Below are 16,345 nucleotides of genomic sequence, written 5' to 3'. Positions count from 1 at the left end.
GGCGGAATCCTAAAGTGAGAGTCATTTGTTTGTAAATAATGCCATGTCAACATTAAGGTCTGAGGAACTCTAGACGGGGAATTTTGTATGGTGCTCCTTCATTTTCCCCCAATTTTATGAAAATTACTCTCAGTGTATTTGTGCCTCTGAGGAGAGCGTCTGGGTGGGGTGGGACCCAACTGGCTCAGTGCTGGCCTATTCTACCTACACAATGCCGAGGGTTGGACCCCAACCTGCGCTGTTTAAACTGGGTGTGGTTCTTTGTTGGAAATCCTTGCCCTGGGGAAGGAGAAGTAGGAAGGTCAAAGATCAAGGTCATCGTCAGCTTCCTAGAGAGTTTGAGTTCAGCCTAGGCTACACAAGGGACGTAAGTAAGTATGTGTATATGTACTTCTCTTATGTAGCCGGACAGAGTCAGAGCAAGAACTCACAACTTCATTGCTATGGTTATGGTTTGCTGTATGCTGTGTTTTGTTTCGGTTTCTGAGACTTGGCTGCTTCCTGTGACCCTGGTTGGCCTTAAAACTCTAGAGCCAAGGATGACCTTGAACTTCTGGTCCTCAAGAGATTACATTTGTGTGCCCCCACACCCGGTTTTATTTGCTGTGTAATCTCCGAAACAGAGGCAGTGATTTCCAGGAACACAAACAACAACCTTTATCCGCAGTGGGTAAGTCTGTGAAACTGAATCATTGGGCCATATTGTCGTCCTGGCAGCCTTTCTCTTTGGATGTGCAGCTATGGGGGGGGAGAGGGGGAGCGATGCGCTTGGAATTGGTACACCATGGCTAGTTCATCTGTTTGAAAACCAACAACCGGCAACTGAGCTGGGGTGTGTGTGTGTGTGTGTGTCGTGTGTGTGTTTGGAGAGAGAGAATATGGAGATCTGTCACCATTTATTTCTTTAACATCGGTATCACAAATTTTTCTAGTGAAAATACCCTTCTCAGTGCAGGGGTCTCCATGAAGCAAGCGGGATGGAGTGGGTCAAGCACACTGGCCTGTGAGCACTGGTTGACATTCGCGCCTTCCTTGTATCTTCTTGTCTAAGTCACTAACCCTGTGTCCTATGGCTTCCTTTCTGCTTCCACAGAAGGTATTGGTCATGGTAAAACTGGCATAAGGGCTCCAAAAATACATGTATGAGAGTCCTGGTTTGTTTGTTTCATTTTAATTTACGCTTCTCCAAGCTCTCTCCTTTCTTAAAGATTTATTTATCTATTGTTATGTGTATGTGTAAGTGCGCCTGGATGCATGCCTGCTTGGTGCCTGTGGAGGCCAGAAGACGACATTGGATCCTCTGGAACTGGCATCAGAGGTAGTTACGAGCCTCCTCATGTGGGTGCTGGGACCTAAACTCAGGTCCTCTGCAAGCGCATCGAGTGTCCCTTACAGGTCTTCTCTCCTGTTCCTGAATGCTGGATTATGATGAGCACGGATGGAGGAGAATTACTGCTCAGTGGTGGAGAAACTGAGGTCGTGACCAGCCAGGCGCCTGCCACAGTCCTCTGTCCTCAGGGTCTAGTCTTTGACCTCCACAGCCGTTCCTGAACTTGCCTGTTTCTTGCTGCGTCTTCCCTGCTGAGCAGTCAGTGTTCGCGTCTGATCAGAGGGAGACCCAGGGCCAGTGTGGTCTGCTGGTCTGAAACCCATCTGCAGTTCTCGGTCTTCCTCTGGTGGTGTCGTTGTCTCTTACGGAGTAGCCTAGGCTGGCCTGGAACTCAGTCTTTCCTGCCTCAGCCTCCTGAAAGGTGGAAACTGACTGGCATTGATGCCATTTCCTCTTGCCAAGAGTGCGTTCGCAGGGTAGAGAAGCCGCCTATCATGGCTCGTAGTTATTTCTTGGAGAGGTTTAAGGGTACAGTGTTTGTAAAGGTGAAGCTCTTTGAGCTTCTTAGCTGTTATTACCCTTCCTGTTGTTTGATGCTATCCTGACAAAAACTGTCTAGCGTCTGTGAATATGGTAGTTCCTGCAAGGGAAATACTAGTTTTGCCGTTTGGTGTAAATCTTGGCTGCCTCTTGGCATTGCCTGTGGAAGGTAAGCCAGTTTGAGCGCTGCCCTAAAGCCTTGGTTAGCGATGCCTTGGGTTCTTGGGTTTTCTTTGTGCCACTGTTTGTTCTAGCAGGCGTTTTGAGATGTCACCCACAGGGAGGCTAATTTTAGACACCCTTGCCAATAGGTGATGTTTCAAACTGTGGGGAACACTGGCAGGTGTCAGTGGGGCCCTCCATGACTGTCCTGACCTGTTCTGCTTTGGTCATAGACCACTCTTTGCTCGCAGGGCCATGGTGGTGGGATATGTTGGTGACAAAGATAAAGAAGGTCTGAATGTTTCTTTGATAAAATGGCATCCTGATTTTTCACACTTGGAAGCAAATCACCCAACACAAGTGATGTAACGGATGCCCATAATCTCAGGGTTTGGGAAATTAGGACGGGGGGGGGGGGGGCTGCGGAGTTCAAGGCCAGTCTGGGCTTTGTGAAGCCCAGTCAAGGGGGCGAAAAAAGCAAATTACCCATAAAGTTTATTTTTTCTTTTCTTTCTTTTTTACATTGGGAATTTTTCAGAAAGACAAATGTCAGTGGAATTTTTTTTAGTTATGAAATTTATTTAAAAACTTTATAGTTGCCATTAAACATTGTGTCCAAAGCGGCTTGAGAAAATGGTCATGTTCTTTGTTATTGGTCTTTGAGATTTCCAAGATTCTTGTAAATGTGAGACTAAATATTTTTCTTACATTCATTCATTCATTCATCCATTCATTCATTGTGTGTGTGTGTGTGTGTGTGTGTGTGTGTGTGTGTGTGTGTGTGTGTATGTATGTGAGCATACCTCGAGAGAATTGTCTTTTTCTTAAAACCTTGGTTTGGATTTGTTTATTTTATATGTACCAATGTTGTGCCTGCACGTATGTAGCTCTGGTTCTCTTCCTCCACGGTGCAGGGTCTGGGGAACAAACTCGGTCCCTGGGCTTTGCAGCACACACCTGTGCTTGCTGAGCCATCTGGCCGGCCCCAGGTGAAAACTTGTTAATCGTGGAGGTGGACTTAAAACTAAGAGTGGAGGTACCGCTGTGGTTGTGGTAGTAGTTCGCATGTAGTTCTTATGTAGTTGCCCTCAATTCCCAGAGAAGTGTGGGAGGAATAGGAGAGTGGAAAGGCTTTCTGCTTTCCTGGACTTTAGGATCGAGCCATTGCCTTCCTGTGTGTTCAGTTAATTACCTGTTACAGGATTCCTGCTTACCCGTGACTATAGAGGAAAATAGTTGGCTTTGAACTAAGAATTAAACTCACACCCTTACCTACCCCTTACTGTCTGGCTTTGTGAACCTAGGTCAGGATCCTAATGGCTCCTAGTCTCCGTGTTTGTTTCTTGTTTTGGGAGAATTCTGGTCTCTCTGGCGGAAAGCTAAGAGGCATAGAGTGTAAATAAAGCGCCCAGCACCCTGCCAGGGGCCCAGTAAGTGGCCACTTGTGCAGGTCGTTTGCAATAACGAATGAGTGGCCACCCAATGACTCTGAGATGGCTTACCCCTTGCCATTCATCCGAGACCTGGTTTACATGCCTCAGTGTGGGTTGACAATGAACTTGGAAAGAATTTGATGTCTTCGTTTCAGTGGGATGCGCTACACTGGAGTTGTTCCTTTTAAAGGAATTTATGCCTACTCATATACCCATACATGCAACCTTTTTTTGAGCCTCTTTTGAGGACCAGGCCCACCTGTAGTGTGCCTTAACAGTCAAGCTCAGGGAATATGGGATCTGTCTAGTAGAGTTGTGTTTAGGTTTTTTTGTTTGGGTGGTTGAGAGATTATGATGGACATGGTGTCTTCAGACACATTAAAACAGCCTGGATCCTAAGGCATGGTGCAGGGTGGCTTAGGTTGTGGGTGGTGGGTTCTTCTACTGTAGATTCATTCATTTCTTTGTGTGTGTGTGTGTGTGTGTGTGCGTGTGTGTGTGCGTGTGTGTGTGGTGTGTGTGTGTGTGTGTGTGTGTGTACAATACAATTTACTAACTATGTAGTTAGCGCTGCTGTGGTTCCTAATCTGGCAGATCATTTAAATATTTACTCCAAATGATCTTGTTCTCTGTTGGTGTGAAGTAGAGTTTCCAGTTATTTTTAGGTCATTTTCATCTTAGCAACCCTGTTGGAGATGAACCAGACACGCTGCTGTAAACTGTCCCCACATTTGGATGGAATTTAATAAAGTAAAAGTTTAATGGTCTGGTCCCAAGAGGCAAACAGACCATCTGGTTAGCAGAAGGTTAGGTCAAGCATTGCATGGCTGCAGAGAGGACCACAGACAAACCACCCTGACGGCACGGGGAATGTGTCCAGTGGCTGAATGCATTAAGCATTTGAAATGGTGCTCTCAGGTCTGCCGAGCCAGCAGTTCTGTTACCACCGCTGTGACGCAGGAGATAATTCAGCCGGGCAAGCGGCAGCATGGGGGTGGATCTACAGTACAGGATGTGTAATGTCAACATGAAGGATTGGAGCTGGCAGAAGGAGAGGAAGCAGTCATTTCATGCCAATGCAGGAAGCCTAGGGAGATGCTTTCCGCCCCCTTTGCTTCTTGCCCTCTTCTGGAGCTTTCACGTTATGTGTTAAATGATTATCTTGTGTATGGTCCATGGCAAAGCCTCAGCTGGTGTCTCTGCCTCTTTTGGAACCTGTCAGTGTAAACAGTAAGCCACAGTCCACCCTCGTGGAGGGCTGGCAGGGGGAAGAGTTTGCTGCACAGACTGGGAGGAGGAGGAGAGGCTTCATTAGACAGGAACATCTTTGTGCTTGAGATGGAATTCCATTGTAGGTCCCTTTGTGCTCCGCTTTGAGACTGGCCGTCCATTCAAAGGCTGCAATCATCTTTGAACATTGTGCTGCAGCTGTAGTCCGTAAGAAGGCTGCGGAATGGTTCCTGTGATTCTGCAGAAGCTTAGCAATTACATAATTGCTATGTAGTTGGAGAGAGCCATCAGGGGCTGTCTAGTTCTTCTGGAAAGAAAGCTTCCACAATTTGAGGGGTAGATTGTTTCCCCCTGTTAAACTCAAAAGCTGATAAGCAAGTGCCTCAGGCCATCCAGCCTGAAACCTTGACATTCTTGAGTGTACATTGCCGGACAGTCAGGGGATTGCACAGTTGTCTGAGACGGGAAGAGAGTCACTTACTGACTCTTGGAATAGCCGATTCACCATGCTATGCGATTCCCAACCCTGACAATGTCCGACACTGTATTTTGTGTGCGTTTGAAGCATAGAATATTCTAGAGCTTCCCCAGAAATGGGGCCAACAGACTTTTCTGTAATCAGTAGCCCTCTCAACTTCTGCTGCCTGCTCAGAAGGGTTCTCAGAGCGCTTGTGAATAAAATACCTGCCTCAGATACACATCTGTAGAAGTATTGCAAAAGTTATTGTCCTAAATGAGACCATCTTTGACTATCGACCAATGGCGGGACACTTTTGGTTCAGAGACTGGAGTGGGACTGGATAGTTTGTGGGGAACCTCAGCACAGGAACCCATTCTTCCTTTCAGCTACCTGGTCACTTGCTTCCCATAGGTGAGAAAACATTGAAGTGGAGCTGGCTAGATGTAGCTGTGAGGGCTGCATTAAGCCAATGACAAGATCTGGCTCTGTCTCTTCTGGTGTCAACCAGTCTTCTAAAATTAGCCACATCTCCCAACCCAAGTATGGACCTGGCATTCGCTTGTTCCGTAGCTTTACATTTCTACCGTCTTGGCATTCCGGTATGTATCCACAGAGCTGCTACAACAGCAGTGTGATTGTCAGGGTCTGTTTTTATTAATGGCAAAAACTGGGTCTTTTATAACCGTAGAGTCTCATCAGAATTTTTCGGTTTAAATGTCTGCAGTCAGAACTTCAGGATAATGAGGGAAAGAAAACATTGTTTCTTTAGTGAGTTCTAGTGGAACGCCCAGAGGCCAAAGCGAAGCTGAGGCCTCGGAGATGCACCAGAGTGCATGAATTCCTGGTCCTTTAACCTTTAGACCCACAGTTTCTTTCTGCCTCTCCTGAGCTGGACTCAGGTTGACGGATGCAAGTAGCTGAAGAATTCTGAGGCCTACGAAACAATGTTGGCAGCTTTCCAAGGCTCGGCCTGTCTTCGCACTGACCTGTTATTTTGTAGCAATCTAGAGGGGTATGGAATCACCCACGGTGACCTTCCCTGCGTCATTCTAGGCAGGTCTTGGCATGTCCCAGCTGATGAGTAAAGACGGCCTTTGGCAGGAGTACCTGCTGGGTTTGTCTCCTTTCATATCTCAGGAACAGTTCAGACCTTGGGCCCGCAGTACCCAACATCAGCAGTGTTTCAGTACGCTGAGAAACCCTTCTGAGGGAGGAACCCTTGACTACCTGTCATGAGGAAGGCCATGTGGAAGAGAATCCTTGGCTACCAACGTCTGGAGCCCTGGTAAGATCTTAGCAGCAAGGAGTGTGGTGTGAATGGAGAAGATCTTAGGCCCCAGAGGACTGACCTTGAGTGAATGATTTCAGAGTCTGTTCCCCAATTTCCTTATCTGAGAAAAAGAAAAAAATCTACTTTGTAAGGTTCTTATGGGGGAAAGAAATGAGATCATGAATATAAATCTCTACTGCAGAGCTTGACATATAGTGGGCATATAAAAAATAGAGGAATTGCCTTTCCTCTCCTTACATTTTTATACGATGGTAGGCAGAGCACACCGAACAATGCCTGTCTGAGATTGCAACTAAAATGTCCTTGAGTTGCCCATGAAGTCCCCTTCAGGGGGCTCCCCAAGGCCTCTGTTGGTGGGACTGATAAACATTTAACTTCTTGGCTTCAGGACCGAACAATGTCTTTTATTCTAGAGTGACTTAATAGCCGACGCACTCTTGAGAAATCTGGAAAGAGAAAAAATAGTAGCGTAACCTCTGCTTGCATTATCTTAAACATTCTGTTATAGGTTGTTTATTAAATTCCTTAGATTGGGTTCTGTATTTTTTTTTTAAACTATTGCTCCATACGCTACTAATACCTTAAACAAAACTTGAGACTGCCCAAGACTAGCACAGAAATGGGAGGTGTGGTTATCTGGGATCCAAAAGACTTAACAATCTTCCTGTCTCTCCAACTCTCCCTTTCTTTGCTCTCTAGCCCAGTATACTTACCACGTTCTTTGAAACCTCAATGACTCTTAAAGAAAACTACGTTAGCTAGTTAGCATTTGGCAAGATGAACTTTGATGGCCAACAGTTAAGTTGTTTTTCATATTAGCTGCTGAAAGGACTAGACAGAAGCTACTGGAAGGCAGGCTGGGTGTCTCCCAGGGTCACCTCTACATCTCTGATGTTTTGCTTAGTGCCTAGAGTAGATGTATTCAAAAACCCTCTGATGGGTCAGTAAGCCAAGTATTTCAGAGGACGTTTAGATTTGTGAGACAAAGTAGTATTTCTCTGTTTCTTCTTTGCCTTGATTGCTGACATAAACCCCACTAGACAGACAGATGTAAATGTTAGTGAAGATTTATCTTGACATGGAAGTTCTCCAACAAAGGAAACCCCCGAACTCCACAAATCCGTGTTACGTCACATTTCAGAAGTCAGAACGTGTGGTTAGCCATCTAGGTTACAGAGGCCAAGGAAAGACTGGTTGTTGGTAGCCGTAGATGAATATTAATTTGAGCATGATGGTTTACGAAGCATGATCCTCCAGCTCATGATTAACTTAGGTATTTCTAGCATTGATTCACAAACACTAGAACAGAAAAGCCAATACTCAAGAATATGGCGTTGTTCAAGGCCATAGTTGATTCTAGAGGAAACTCATTTGTAGGTTTTCATGAAACTAAGCCTTTGTTGAACCTGTGAAATGGATTGTGGCATATGTGAATGGTGGTATGGACTCCAGAAGCAACCCAGAGGGAAATGTTCCAGAGAGAAAGGATGGGTATGGAGCATCTCCTATCAGCCTGACAGTTAGAGGATTGGCTGTCAGAGCAGGGCTAATAGTGGACGTTCTTTGCGGGCGGTCAAGCGAATTCAGAAAACATTCTTCTTTGAACCTTTGACTTCAGTTCTTGAACCTTTCAATGGAACGGTTTAGACGGTTGAAAGTCTAGTATGTGCAGAGAAGCCGTCTAGGACGTAGGTGACCTTGCTGCATTAAAGAAACCCATGGATCCTGTTAGCTCCAACCTGACGGAAGGACATATTCTGAAGAGCCAGCTCATTAAGCAAGCTTTTGAAGGGTGTGCACTGCAGAACAGTTTCCTGTTATTTGGTTAATGGTTGACCTAGTTCTCTTGCCATATGCTTCCTGGAACGCATTCTAATATAAAGTATGTGTTAAAGCGAGACTAGGGTAATAGCAGAAACTCAAAGCCTTTCTGAAGCAGGGGACCACATTGATGCCGGGCTGGGAAAGACAGAATGGTGCATGGGTGGAAATGAAAAGATTTCCCTCCTTGCGGTCTTGTTTGCAAGTTCTGGTTTTAATCCTCGCTTTTCATCCCAGTTCGCGGCAAAAAAGGTGCCTTTTCCTATAGTACCTCGGACACGGGCCTGTATCATTAGTTCATTTATTGTGCAAGCCAGGTCAAGTTCAATGTTGAAGTCTTCTGAGTAGAATTGCTACTGCAAGGAAGGATTAGATTAGATTTGGCTAATGGCAGGTGGTTTTGTTTTTGTGTTATTATTTTTTATATTGTATACAAGGGATTAGTAAATCTTTTTGTCTAAAGTTTGGCTGGAGTCCAGAGCGCAGTCTGAGGCTCCTTTGACTTTTATATAGCGCTGTAACCTGGAATCAGCAGCCCTAGTTTCTTTGAGATGGATAGAGGAGCTCACAGCAGTCATGGGGGCTGGTGAGCAAACTTTACACCAGACATACAGTGTTTGTTTTAAGAACTTCAGAATGTGAAGAATCTGTGGGCCTAGGCTGCCAATTGTGAATATCTGAGAGGCAGTGGAAAAGCCTTTCTTCTCATAAACAAAATTGTTTGAGGAACTCTGTGTGTGTGTGTGTGTGTGTGTGTGTGTGTGTGTGTGTGTGTGTGTATGAGAGAGAGAGAGAGAGAGAGCATTGTGCATGCAGGCTTGGGTTGAACATCTCCTTTTAAAAGTCACTATGAAACTATGATCCCTAAACTTGGTTGAGCTTCAGAATTCTTCTGAGAACTTAGAACTAAGAAGGTTTCTTGGAACTGGGCTTCTAGGTTTGCTGGGCACAAGATGGGAGCAGAGAATGTGTTGGAGCCAGAGTCCTGCCGGCAGGGACAGAGATGCAGTCACTGTTTGAGTGGCTTGCATGCGGGAGGTAGGCGAAGGTCTGCAGCTGATAGTCAGTGGCGCTATGGAATAATAGGCTTACATATTTTCTTCCCTGGGAATTTAGTCCCTTTAGGGCACCTTAAGGGTACTGAATATGAATGATTTACGTTTGGGAAATGCGGTGGCAGGCTACTCACTGTCAAGCTCCGTCTTTGCCATTCTCTTCCTTTGCCCTATTTCGTCTCTCCCACCCTGAAAGCAATGTCAGCAAAATCTGCCTTCATCAATTAAAGTAGATGCATGTTTTTCATTTTAATTCATTGGGCAGAAACAAAGGGAAGTCATTATGTTAATATCTAAATACAAAGAAGTTGCTACTGATTTACCCAAATAAAAAATATATTTTTTTTAATTAAGAAAAAGATGCACTTGTTGACTTTCTCCATATAGCTTCAGACCCGGCCTGCTTTGAAGCCATTGCCTCTAACATTAAGCCACTGTTAACTGACCTGTTTGTGGATCAGAGTGACCCGGGTTGCAAGATCAGCCTGATATAGGGCCAGTGCTATGCCTAATATGTTGTCCTGCTGGTTAGGGTAAAGAGTGATTTGACTGGGCCAGCTCAGTAAACCTTGCCCCAGAGGGGAAGGGGTAACTTTGGAAGATGAAGATTCTGTTTCAAAGCAGTGGGTGGAGCCACCATATTTCCCTAGGACGTATTGTGCATTCATCTCAGCAGAAAGAGAAGTCACTCAGATACAAGAAATATCGAGCTCATATCACGGGGAGTTGGCTACAGAATATGTGTTATCAAAGGAAAGACTCTTCTTTACTTACTGTTTTCAGGCTAAAGGTTTCATAGGGGTTGAGAAGAATGTTGTCTGAGAAGAGGAGAAACAATTGAGAAGAACTTTCTAGAAGAAAGTTGAGGAGATTTATCTGATGACCAGTCACTTTTAGTAACAGAAAGGCAGTAATCATAGCCGGAGTACTCATGGTCATGTCCTTGGCATGCTTAGAAGTTCCAAGAAGGGAGTATAGTTTAAAGTTATTTTGAGGAGTTGGACACTACCTAGTAGGCTCCTAATGCTTACCCAAGTTAAGAGGTTGAAGTGCCTCCAAGGCTTTAAGTGGCAGCTGAACATGTGATCTTGTTAACCCTGACATGTTGCTGAGCTGTGACTCAGATCACTGTGGCAAACGATCCCGTCCCATTCCAGATTCCCCAGCCGAAGTTGGCATGAGGTCACGCCGTAGGCATATGGTGCAGAGCCCATGAGACTATCAGGACTTGAGAACAGGACAACTTGACATGGCCATTCTGCTCATGAGACTGGTGTTGATCGCTTGGTGTTTTGGAGTCTCCTTGATGTCTGAGAGCTGCCAGTACCCACCTGTAACCCTCCGTCTTTATGTAAAATCACTTGGTGAAAAGGAGCGGATGTCAGAAAGAGTCATGTTCTCATAATTATTTGCTCTTTGGGAGCTTCCTCATCTAAATAGACGGAGGCTTTGTGTTCACCAGAAAAAGGTAAAGTACGCACACGGTAACCTACAAACTGTGTGATGCCTGTTTTGAATGGAATAACAAAGTCGAATTATTTGTTTTATTAAAAATAATAGCCAACACCTAGAGAAGAAGAAGTGGGTTTGTAGGTCTTTGGTTGACAGGCTGCATAAGGACTCTGTAGCTCTAGTGACTTAATAAAAGAGATGGGGGTTGGGAGGTAAGATGGCTGGAGTTGCTTCTTCACTGGGTCGCTTTAGACTTTATCTTTTCCTGACTTCACTACGTTTCTCGTAAATCCGCAGATTTAAAGCTTGAAGTATTTCTCCTCAGCTGTGTGAAGTCGTTGTCCATTTCGAAAGCTGTTAATGACTCAAGGGTGCCCAGCTCTCAGGAGTCAAGCCACTGCATGTTGGCAATGACACTGGATCCCGGTTTTAAAAATAAATGCCAGGATTGAGCCTTGAGGATCCAGACATAGACCGGGAGCACGTTCTAAACCTTGATTCCCAGATAAATATACATCAGTGCCGGCTCTGAAAAGCAGAAGGAGAGAGAGGGTTGAAAGGGAAGGAGTTACTTACTGTCCTCGGTAGAGAATGTGAACTCAGTGTTTGGACCGTGAAGTCGTCCTACCCAGCCCCTTCAGTGTGCAGACAGCTCTGGAAAGACTTAAGTGATTGATCCAAAGTCCAAAGTGTGGTGTAGGGAAATCGGCTGGGGAGACCTGAACTGGAGTTGCCCTCTTCCTGCTTTGGTGATCCGGACTTATTCCACTCTTACTGTGTTGGCAGATAGCTTCTGTTTCACATGCCAGTTTTGATTGATCGGTGGAGATTGCCTGCAGCTTCATTTTGAGGATTCGGGGCCTTGTCTGGGCTTGTTGGGAAAGAGTGGAGATCAAGCCGAGAGCGCCACAGTGGGCGGGAGGAGGTGACTGACAGGAGGCGCCTCTTTCCCATCGTTGCTGTCCCTTTTAGCATCAGATTTACTTTCTAGCTAAACACCTTCTCACTTGAGGTTCTTGGAGGCATCCTATTTCCAAATGCTTTAAAATGAAAAAAAAAAAGAAAGAAAGAAAGAAAGAAAGAAAGAAAGAAAGAAAGAAAGAAAGAAAGAAAGAAAGCGAATGTTTAACGGGGGGAGCAGAGACAAGCTATCGGGAATAGCCTGTCCCTGTGTCTTATCCAGGGTAATGGATGGTAAGTAGGGGGTGTGAATCAGTAATAGCCTTCACCTGGGCCTTATCAGCTAACAGGAAGCATGCTTTGTACATTGCTGCTGAGGATTTCCCAGCTCCCTGTTGCCTTTCTATCTTCTTAGAGACCATTCTTACAAGTGATCTCATAGGCCAGCTACTGAATTCTCTCCTGTAGGAAGAAGAGAGAAAAGGTTCAAAATGTCAGAATCGTCTAGAGAAGTGTTTGTCAACCTGGGCTGGGACCCCCGTGAGGGTTCACTTATCAGATATCCTGCATAAAAGATATTTATTATGATTCATGACAGTAGCAAAATTACAGTTATGAAGTAGCGATAAAACAGTTTTGTGGTTCGAGATCACGACAATGTGAGGAACTGTATTAAAGGGTCCCAGCATTAGGAAGGTTTAGAACCTCTAGCCTAGAGTAAATGCATGGCCAAACTAGGACCTTGGCTCCCTGATACTCGCTTTACTACACCAGGATTGGTGCTCTGAAGGAAAATGGCCCCCAAAGGGAGTAGCACTATTAAGAGGTGTGGCTTTGTTGGAGTGGGTGTGATCTTATGTCACGGTGTGGGTGGGCTCTGAGGTCTTCTCTGCTCAAGCTACTCCTACCATCACAGTCCACTTCCTGTTGCCTGCAAATCAAGATGTAGCCAGCACCATGTCTGCCTGCACACTACCATGCTCCCCAACATGATCATAATGAGCTGAACCTCTGAAAATGTAAGCCACCCCAGTGAAATAGTTTTCCCTTATAAGAGTTGCTGTGGTCAGCAGTAACCCTAACTAAGACACCAAGGTTTTTCCTTAGATTACCTACCAGTTACCAGGGTGTTGAGACTAGAAGGAACCATGGAGGTTATTTAAACTCCTTTTATAGCCAGAGAATTTGAATCCAAAAACACTTAAGAGATTTGCCCAAGGTGACTAAGTTGTTAAATGGCATAAAACCTCTTAGGATGTTGAGCAAAGTCAAGCCCACATTGTGCACCCTTTTCTTTCTCTCTTCTTCTAATTTATTTTAATGAGACAAGTCAAGTGTCGATCCAGAAGTTCACAGGGAAGATGGTTGCTCTACGACATGCTAGAATCTATAAATTTTATGTAGTTAGAATGATGTAGCCAAGATGGAGAAGGCCTTCTGGGGCTCTCCTTAGCATGACATATTTGGTCAATTTAGATGAGGAAACGTCTTTGGTCAGAGATTTTCTTAAAACCAGACCCTTAGATGTTAAGAATAATTTTGGAATCTTTTACAACTTCCAAAGATGAGCTGCTGTAAGAACAGATGTAGAGGATCCATATGCCTGGCAATCTGGGGTGCTGTGGATTTGTGGTTATCTAGAACAATGTGAGGTATGTGATAACTGATAGACTCTCGCTCCCAGGATACCTCTTCCCAGAACTCTCACCCTTATCCTCTTAACCCCTAACCTATAATACTTTGACCTGGATAGGGTTAGTGTTTAGCAGGGAGGGAGCTGTGTTTCACAGGTAGAGCAATCTGTTAATGTCGAATTTGAGATGAACGCTGCTGATAATAGCAGGAAAAGCTACCGTCGTTTCCCACTGAGGTGACTCCGTTTGTCCCACTTAGCTGGGCTGGCAAGCAAACTGGGGTTATTTATTGGTTTGGCATCTTCAGCATCAGGCAGTGTCCCTAGGACAGTATTTCTCCCTTTGGGGGTCAAATAATCCCTTCCACATGGGTCACCTAAGGACATCAGGAAACAGATATTTACATTACTATTCACAATAGTAACAAAATTAGAGTTATAAAATAGCAACAAAAATAATTCTATGATTGGGGGGTCACCACAACATGAGGGACTGTATTAAAGGGTTGCAGCACTAGGTCCATTGAGAACCACTGCCCTAGGCAGTGACCTGTTTCGAGGTAGCTTCTTACCTCTCGTTCTCCCAGCAGCCAAGAAGGAGAGCGTTCACCCAGATTTCTGAGTCATCTTGGTGTTTAAACATTTTGGCTCAAACTAAGTGTGGTGGCTCACACCAGCATCCCAGAACTCTGGGGCCAAGGTGGGAAGACCACCATGAGTTCAAGGTTATCCTGAGCTACTGACAGCGAGTTCTAGTTCAGCCTGGACTGTAGAATCAGACCTAATCTCAGAAAACCAAAATAGCAACAACATGTTAGTTCTAAGACCTTGGCGGGCTTTTGCCTTCTGATGAACTACTTCTTGCAGAATCGTGAATACAGATTTTTTTTTCTCTCTCTCTCTCTTTCCTTCTGGAACCTCGCTCTAATCCTGAGCCTGTTTTGGAAGACAATGGTATAATTTTTACAGAAAACTGGGAACAAACCACTCTTAATTCCCTTTCCTCCCCGACCGTTGTTTTCGGTGGAATGATTCCTGCTCCCTTTAACCAAAAGATTCTCTTTCTAGTTTAAAATATTCTGGATCTGCCTTAACTTGCCTTGGGGTCATAGCACTTGTCTGCCAGGACTGATGAGTCTTGTCACTTGCCCCAGGGTGAGAACTTTAATAAGCAAATTGTACACACCTGGTTTTTCAAATATTGGCCTAATGGGGCACCAAGGTGGAAGTCAGTGCACCTATCCCATGGACGTGCTCTTCCTCCCCACCCCTTTTAAATGGGGGGGGAGCCTCCGAAATTGCTGCCTCCCCCCATTTATCTTGTGAAACTCGTGTCTCTTTTGCTCCCTGGTGCTCTGGAAGTTCAGAGGGTTGTGACGGTTAAGGAGCCCGGGCTGTGGCTGTCGGTGCTCCCTCTTTTGTATTGGAAAGCCACAGCAGTGGTGGGACGTGGTTTAGGCATGTGGGCAGGGAAGACTGGTTAAAAGGAAGCTAGTTTGGAGAATTCTCTTTGTCAAGCTGGGTACCCCTTGCCCTGCTCTTTGATTTGTGTCTGGGGTCGGGATTTCTATGTCCTCTGCTTGGTTAGTTTAAGAGAGTGAGCCTAGTTCCTTGTTATTGAAGCTAGACCTGAGGTTTATTTGTTTTTCATGTTTTTCACTCTCTTCCTTCCTCCCTTTCTTCCTTTCTCTCATTTGTTTGTTTGTTTGTTCATTTGTTTGTTAATTAATTAATTAAATCCATCTGTGATAGGCTTGGAACTCATGGCCTGATGTATGCTAGGCAGATGCTCTACTGCTGAGCTACGTCCTGCCCCTCCCAACCACCAAATGGTAGTAGAGCATTTTCTACCTTCCAGGTTTGTGCCAAATGTTGGCAGTACAGAAATGGAAACCCTCCAGTCTGCCTCCATAATCTAGTATCTACGTCTGCATTTGCCCAGATGTATAGTCTACTGCCCACATAGACGTGGTACTTTGTGGTACGTTTTCTTTGGCTTCTATCTGACCCCTTATTGCTGGTGATCAGCTCCCCCACATAAAATTGCTAGGACATCCTGTCTGTCCTTTTAGACTTGTTCAGCTCAGGTGACCAAAATGTAAAATTATTATGGCATCGATGGATTAATAATGGGCATGACCTTTTGTTTATCTGAGAATTCATATTTTGAAGTGCAGAGAGTTCCCATGCTGGTCTCATACTGTTCCCTCACCTGTCTGATTTGCTCTCAGGGTTATCAGATTAGACTCATTGATTCTCCTTGGCTCACTTGAGCATTCTTAGATGATGATCTGCCCCAGAGTTTACAGAATATGGTGATAGAAGTTACTCTTTGGGTAGTGGAAGATGCAAAATGGCATCCTTGGCTTTGTTGAAGGTGTGTACTCTCTTCAGTTTTGCTCTGTATGTGGAGAGGGGAAAAATCCCCAGTCATAAATGCAATAGTATCTGCAATACCCCTTCCAAGAGTACTAGCCTCTAGATTTGCAATTTTCCAAATTATATTCTGGAATCCTTTTGGGGTTTCACCCGGGGTCACCATATGAAATGACTCCAGAAGTACTGCATCTTTGTGCCTCTCTGCCCTCCTTTCTTTGTTTACAGCCCTGGTTTTCCTCTGTGCCCTTGCTGGCTTGGAACTCACTCTGTAGCCCAGGTTGACTTCAAACTCATGAGGGTCCCTCTGCCTCTGTCTAAGCGCTAAGATTATAGTCATGAATGACCATGCCTGGGCTCCAGTTTTTTTACATTTGCATTCTCCATTTCAGATGAGAAAAAAAAAACAACAAAACATTGATTCCCCACCCCCAATAATGCACTCAGGTTTGTCTTCAGAGCTCTGGTGAATGTCTTCGGGTAGTCAAATGTGACGGGGTCAGAGGGCATGTGCTCTGGTAAGGAATTCTGGAGGTCATTCCCTGCCTTTGTCTTCTGCACTGAAGCTTGTGTCAATTGCATCTTGCTGTCAGGCTGAACAATATTGCGTGGTGGGGAGCGAGCGAGGGACTGTGTTGTTCAATTATCTTGAGATTACCGCA

General features: G+C 45.0%; 1 protein-coding gene across 5 annotated transcripts in view; it reads left to right on the top strand.

Moving 5' to 3' along the window:
* Znf462 (zinc finger protein 462) overlaps positions 1–16,345 on the top strand; it is a 135,056-nt gene that overhangs the window by 12,386 nt on the left and 106,325 nt on the right. The window contains exon 1 of one of the 5 annotated variants that reach the window (XM_085677134.2): positions 6,319–6,440. The exons of the other annotated variants lie outside the window; for them this stretch is intronic. The gene's annotated coding sequence lies outside the window, so the exon portion shown is untranslated. Of the gene's footprint in view, positions 1–6,318; positions 6,441–16,345 lie in introns of those variants that run through there. 5 annotated transcript variants of the gene reach the window in all.

Source organism: Myodes glareolus, chromosome 16 (genome assembly GCF_982192425.1).
Source record: "Myodes glareolus chromosome 16, mMyoGla1.1, whole genome shotgun sequence".
NCBI classification, from domain to species: domain Eukaryota; kingdom Metazoa; phylum Chordata; class Mammalia; order Rodentia; family Cricetidae; genus Myodes; species Myodes glareolus.
This window is presented reverse-complemented; position numbering and strand designations above follow the sequence as displayed.